The 7,399-nt window shown below is 36.1% G+C and overlaps 1 long non-coding RNA gene across 1 annotated transcript; it reads right to left on the bottom strand.

Moving 5' to 3' along the window:
• Positions 1-2,573: 2,573 nt before the first annotated feature.
• Positions 2,574-5,794, bottom strand: LOC114015405 (uncharacterized). The gene is made up of 3 exons (XR_003559310.2): positions 5,642-5,794; positions 4,341-4,420; positions 2,574-3,936 (listed from the first exon to the last, which is right to left on the bottom strand). It is a non-coding gene; the product is annotated as an uncharacterized LOC114015405 (long non-coding RNA).
• Positions 5,795-7,399: the final 1,605 nt, after the last annotated feature.

Here is a 7,399-nt window from a genome sequence, read left to right as displayed (position 1 = left end):
CTGAGGGCTAAATTCTCTTTCATATGAGTATGTCTTCATGGGTGTTACAAAGGCTGAATACTGTAATATTTAATGACCACCCAGAAGTCAGACTTGTGAAAAGTGAGGACTGAATGTTTTTATTAATTGCGCAAGCAGTCAGATGTACCTCTGGTCACCCAGAGTCTTTTCAAAGAGGGTTTACTGGGACCACGCGCTGGGACTGGACAGGAATGCTGGCTCATTCACATTGCAATAGGCTCCTAATCACAGCCATTTTCTGACTAGTAACTTGATATCTAACCTCACAGAAACGATATTTTCAGCAAAAGTTTATGCATTATACTTTTGTAAATATAGTGGAGTAATGTCTTCAGCTTTAACCTTTTGATAATCTTGTGGGAGAGAATAACATTTTTTTGACTAAAACCAGGATAACACAATCTGATCCTCCTGCTCTTTCTCAAAGAAATGTCCTACTCAACTGTACTTATCAAGCTAAGTAAGTATCTACTGCTGTTTATTCTAAAAGTTTGCCTTTAAACCTACTGGGAATATTTTTGATTTTGTTTTGTAAAAAAACCTGAAAAGTAAACTGTGAAAACCCAAAAATGCTCAGCCAAAATTTTTGTTTTAAAACCACAAGTTTTGAATTTGGAAATGCTTCCAGTGTACCTTATTTCTGCTGTCACCTTCTTAGAGCTACACTTCAGTCTTCCTCTCATGGAAGTACAATACACTCAAACTACAGCTGTGATCCACAACCATAATAAAACTTAAAGCCTTCTGTGTATTTCTTAGTGATATTTGTTTTTTTTAATGAATCAGCATTTTTTCAAGGAAAGCCAACACTTTTTTTTTTTTTTAGCAGAAAAAAATGTACCCCTTTTAAAACCCAGATGCAACCATCGACTTTATGGAAGCTTGGAGGAAAATCTGCTTTTGTTCTAGGTATTTTAACCCTTTGAACTTAGGCAGATTCATTCCTACCAAGTTAATTTGTGATTCTTTGCCTGCAGTGTTTCCTGTTGCTTATCAGATCAGACCATTGTCCTATGACACCTCACAATGAGCTGTGGTCTACTCCTTAATTACTGTTTTCACTGTTTTCTGTTAACCTGCGTAGTCAATGGAAATGGTCCGGAGCCGGTCCAGCAGCTTCTCCCAAGTCATCGTGCTTGTTTCCTGCTGAGGGTCTTGTAATGGCTTTTCACTGTTTGCCTGTTCCAGCAATTATTTCCTGGTTTCTAGCCAAATGGTGATTCACACAGCATATAAAGGTTTCATTCCACTTCTGTTTTCAGTTTCCAACTTTCTGGTCTTTTCCTGCAATTTTACTTCCAGAAGACGTACAACCTTTTTTCTTCCCTTACAACCTTCTACTTCATTCAATTTACCATAATTTGTCTACTCCACCTCCTCCTTTCACACTGTTAGAACAGAGCGCTGCTGCAGAGTTTAGGGGCTACAGTAGCTTGTATTTCTTTCTTTTTTACTCTTGAAGATTTTTTTGCAATTATCACAGAGTTTTAAGTTTCCCATATTCTCTTCTGTATGGAAAAGAGTTTTTTCTTCCAGCGAAACACATTCTGATATGGGACTGTCTTTTGATGCATGGTCTTAACTGTGCAGAAGAACACAAAGAATAGCTCAGCTTTGCAAGATCTTTTTTAATGAGGCCTCGTACCCAGCAATGAATATTGGAACTGGTGTTCAGAAGTAACAATACTACATAGTTTCTTCCTTCCCTTCGTTTAAGAAGCAGGACTCCACCCATATGCAAATAGCAGCAAGGTGTTTGCAAGTAAAAAGCCATGAATAATGATGGTTTTCTGTTCAGGAAACACAGTTGTTCTCTAGAATTGATAATGAAACGTAGAAGGTATCATAATAAACACATCTGTTTTAGTGTAAGGTCAGAGCTTTTAAATGCATGAGCTTGCACTCAGAAGTGACATTTGATTGTTGAATATAATTTTTATCATGAGCTAATTTTGTCACACTTCCTTGATGACTCAAAAATGCAATATCAATCTTCCTTTCACAACCTGTGAGAAATACAGTATCAGTAAAATGATTAGAAGTGCTTATTTGTACCAAACCATCTGACATTAAATTGCATAGTCTATGGGAGAATATCCAAACTTGACTCATTCTGAATCTGTAAAATATTGAAAGAGATAGGTAGAAAAACAGCATGAAAACTTTAACCTACAGTTTATATCCAGTACTGGAGAGAAAAGACATTTAAATAAATTACTAAATGAAGGAGAAACAGTAGTTTACATTGCTGTATTAACAGGAAAAAAGGTGTTGTTATTCATAATACTTGTTGCAATTTTGTGTTTCACCAAATGCAGAATTTTTGTATTTTGGTGGGTGGTTTGGTTTTTTTTTTTTTTCCTGTTTAAGGTTTAAATTCCACACTCAAATGAAAATGAAAGAGGAAGGAGAGAGGAAAACTAGAATATATTTATGAACATATTTTTATATTTGTTTATGTGCTGTCCAAACCTGTGCTGATCTGTAGACCAAGCACAAGGACTCAGTTGTAATTGATGTTCTAGACTTCTAGTTGGATTTTGACACTTCCATAAGCATAAAGACTGTTTTAAGAAGCCAGATAACTTCCTGGAGACATATATAAAGAAGAATTTATTTACTCTCTTAAAAGTTTTTGGGTTATGGTTTTTAAAATCCTCTTCAAAGGATTTTTTATGTAGACTCCCATATCAGTGTGCATGAATGATGGCCCATAGTTGTTCCATGCATATTTTTTAGGCCCTCGCTAAGCAGTAGCAGTTCATCAGCCAGAGCAAGTGATAGTGTGAATTCAGTCCGTCACAGAGTGACAGCAAACCAACCACAGGCAAGGATCCCTTTGATGCAGGAGCTCTCCTTCCCTTACAGTGAATCCCCTTGCTTTTGTGTACAGGAGTCTGGACTGAAAGTACAGTATTTAATGAATTTTTAAACAATGCTTTTCTTGTGGATTGAAAAGACTTGTAGTAAAACTGACTTGCATATGATGAAAACCATTGGAATTATTTCCTTCCAAGGGGAATAAAAGCAATGCATGAGTGCAGCCTGTGAGTTTACTGGCATTAATTATATGGTAGTGATATTTTGTGTGTGACAGAAGAATGAAGTCATGCTTTTATCAGTGGCATTTATATTAGTATTCTTTTTCGTGGGAGATACATGGGTGACAAAATGTTGATGTTCCTTAAGCTATTATTGTTTTATTATGTGATTGATGTTATTAATACACTGTTGTTATGCTAATGAATTACTAGGGTTTGCGTCTCAGGGGTTTGTCCGCAAAATATACACTGAATGGAGAAAATGTATGAAGTACAAAATTTTTATATTTGCTTCTGTATCACATATGTGAGAAGTTGCTTTTATTATATATTGATATATATAGACACGTTAAAAAAAAAGTATTGTGAAGTGACTACTCAACCAGTGAACTTTCTTGTCAAATGGAAAGGCAAATCTGCGTGGGATTTTTCAGTAATAGAACTTCCTCCAGTTTGTCATTGCTTATTATTTTGCAGTAAATATGCCTATTTTCAGCTGAGTTAGCAGGTAATGAAAGAAACTGGTGGTCACTAGAAGACTTTCTGTTGTTTTCAAAGAGCAGTTTCTTGAAGTCTTTCCTAATCTTGTGTTGTCAAGGGGAGACTTTGCAGAAAAGTTTCTACTGCAACATCTCCTACAAAACACTGCTGTTCCATATTCTGGTAGACTTCTGCAGATAGTCTTATTTTTAGATGGAGATACAGGATATGGCTTGCCTTGAGTGTAGTACAATATTTACATTGCAGACCACTTCTTATTTTGATTTCTTACCATCTTTGGAAACTGTGATCCTGATATCTGAAGAAGAGTACTGTAAATCATTCCTGGCATTTCTTGGGTTATTTTGCTGAAGGTGGCTAACTTCTGTGGTCACTGCAAAACAGATTATGCATAATGCCTGTAAGTTGGGTTCTGCCTAGTTACTTTTCTGTTAATAATAATGAATGCATAAGCAGTGAGTTAGTCCAAACTGTGAATCCTGAGTTCACTTTCATGACCTCTCGCTGCTTGTCGCAGTATTTTCACAGTATCTTCCCACCTGCCAGTTAAGATTCTTCAGGTTGGTCCCCTTATGATGCTCATATGCCGGGGAGAGAATCCTATAAATGCTCTTGAGGTAGGGATGGAGCTGATTAACAATGATTAGCAATGTGATCAAAGAGGTTGGAGAAGATTTTAAATGCTCTCATCAAATATACAGCCATCTGCACGAAAAGGAGCAAGCACAGAGGAAATACAGCTTTGCTCATGTGCTACATATTTTTCAAATGTCTTACGGTCTGACGTAAGCCTGGTGAATTCCAATCAGCAGGTATACTTTTCTCACTGTTTGAGAAGATGTTCGTTGTGAAGTTGCCTGAAATGCAAAACAATGGTGATAGAATAATGCTGTAATGGAAGATCAAACTCATTCTTTCTGCTACATTAGTCTAATTTTTGTAATGCCCTCCCATGAGCATATAAGATCCTTGATGCATGGAGCAATGCTGGCATAAGTTATTAGCTTTCTGCCCCAATTTGTTTGTTCATCTTGGATAGTCATAAAACGTGTTTGTTTCAGACCGAAGTCTATGCCTTCCAATTAGATAACAGTAAAGTATTTTCTGCTTGCTTGTTTATTTCTATAAAAATATTTGAGGGAAGAAGCTAAACTATTTTGACTTTTAAAATTATCTTTTCAAGAATAAAGTTTTAGGATCATTGCAAATACCTAGCAGTCTACATCAGCATGAAATTGTTGAGATTGCTTGTTTGTGATAGCAAACCAGTTAGTAAAAGACTTGAAGCATAAGCTTTGTGATAGATATTTCCAAAACTATGGTGATCAGTATTTTCTGTTAAGTCTGGCACTGTGTTATAAATTAATAATGACTCAATTTTTCCCTTTAAATTCATTCATCAGAGTGTCCAAATTAGATTATACTGACTCCAGGCTTTTGCTGCAACCCTCTGTGGAAAAATCCTATGAAATTTAACAGGAACAAGAATAGTAAGATTCTAGGAGAATTAAACAAAGTCCCACAGAAACTTTTAAAATTACCCCTAGAACTAAACAGTAAGTGATACCTTAGATAGACTTTTGAAATAGCTCATAAAATTGTGTAGCAGTGATATAACTTTCAAGAAAATTATGTAGGATTTTTTGGGGAAAAACTGTAAAAGCATCAAAAGACTTTTTTAAATTTCCAAAATAATGTTTCCATACAGCAATATTAACGTCTAACCAATCATTAAGAAATCAGATCTATAATGGAAAAAACCCAGGTAGAATACAGTGTCTTTTAGTCTGCATCAGTTGTTTTTACATTCCAAGCATTGCCATCTAGTTTAAAATGGGTGCCACACCTTGTGGCCAGCTTGAAATGTTGAACTCACTTCTGGTTTCAGCTGAGCCTTCAGAAAAAAAATGTGATGCTTATCACTTCTGTTTGAGATATTTCCCTGTATGCAGGAAGATTCCAGTACCCAGCCCATCCTTTACATATGATTAGGCCAATTAATTTAGAAATTGTTTAAGGAGTAAGAAGGTTTCAATAGGAAAAGAAAGAAGGAGATGCAGTGTGAGAAAGTTACTTACCTAGAAAGGGTCAGCTCCAAAGATGAAGAAACGTTTGTACCTTCCTTTGTAGGGTAGCTGACAGTGCAGGCTCCACCAGTACAATGATGTTTAGTCCTGATGACAGAGCGCTCCACTCCTCAGCTGAAATCTAGTACAATGAAGAACCACTTCTCTCTAGCTGAGCATATACTGCGCTTTGTGATGCGAGAAGCACTGAAGACGTGAATAAGAAAGCAAAACAAAAAACTTTCTATTGCCTGGTGGAGCTGGGATGAATCACACAGCTGGGTGTGGAAAACTGCCTCTGACCTTAAACTCAGGCACAATTTCTGATGAACTGAGAAGCTCTGTGAAGTTGTTTCTGTAAGTGAATTATGGAGTTTGATCACGCAAAACACTTTCAAAACATAGAGAGTCATTTTGAACTTGACTTCTAAAATGTTGCTTTCAGTGTTTGATAGGAATGATTGTTAATAAGTTTTGAGTTTCGGCTGAAGGTGTTGTCTTGGCATTACAGGAATCGTAGATGCACTGATTTATTTTAGCTTCATCTCCTGAGTTTTGTATATAAACATTGATCATATGACATGAATTTTGCCATCATGTTTTTAGTTTGCAAGATGATTATGTTGTGTTTGAGAACATAAATTTTATTTCCTATTTTTTTCCATATCCCTGCTTTGAAAGGTGCTTGAACAACTGTTCCTGAACTCCTTTTTGTATAACCCTAACACCTTTTCCTTTCCCTTTGTAAGAGTTTTTGGTTTTCCCACTCTTTCTATGAACGGTTTGAATTCTGAGGAGGTGTTAGTGTATTTTAATTTGCCCATGTTATTTTTGTATTGGAGTACTTCAATAGGACTGTGGGGTTTTGGTTTTTAAATAACAGCTACTTCTATTGTTAATATTCAGAGAACATGGTTTGACCTATAAGCTTGACTTTTGTGATCGTTTCTGGAAGATTGTGAGCCATCTGCTAGGTATTTTAAAGAAAAGTAGATGTCCATAAAACTTAGGGAAACATCACTGATATGTGCAAATCTGTTCCTGAACATTTCTACTCTAAAGAACCAATGATTCAGTATTCTCTATTTCCTAAAAGAGAAGCTATACCTGGACTTAAAATTTAACTTAAACAAATTCAGCCAAAATTCATGAGGCTCATTATGAAAACAGAAGGTGTTTTGATAAAATCACTGTGTTGCCAACTGGAATGTGACTGAGTTACCTTAAGAAAGGTCAGCCTTTGGTGCAGTTGGTTTTAAAGGGTAGCTCTTTGCAGACTCTGGTAGCAATAAAAGCTATTCTCATCTGTTTTGCCTAATGCTTTTATACTTTGGAAAACGTTACACCGTAACCACGGTTTACCCAGTAATTGCCTTCTTTAGGATACTCCCAGAATATGAAGCACGTTGCTCACAAATCAGGGTTTTCACACGCTGAGAAGAAATTGGCAAATAGTTTGAATACATAATAGGAACTATACTAAGGTTTCTATTAACTTCTCCAGTAGAAGAATGTTGCAGTGGTCAAATATTTTGCTATTAAAGAGCTGGCTAACAACAAGGAATGTGATTCTGCTAGATATCACATCTATTTATAACCGATAAAAAAATTAGATGCCTGCTCAAAACCAAGCATAGAGGATGGCATTTGCCAAAAATACCGTTTCTGCTTTAATTTCCCCCACCTAAGTCAGTGGTAGGATACACTGATTTCAGTGTTAGCAGAATGCATCCAAACATGGAATTCCTTTAAAAAAGTTACCAAAAGAAA

The sequence above is a fragment of the Falco cherrug genome, chromosome 14 (genome assembly GCF_023634085.1).
Source record: "Falco cherrug isolate bFalChe1 chromosome 14, bFalChe1.pri, whole genome shotgun sequence".
In the NCBI taxonomy this organism is placed as follows: Eukaryota; Metazoa; Chordata; class Aves; order Falconiformes; family Falconidae; genus Falco; species Falco cherrug.
Note: the sequence above shows the minus strand (reverse complement) of the source record. Positions and strands in the feature narration are given on the sequence as shown.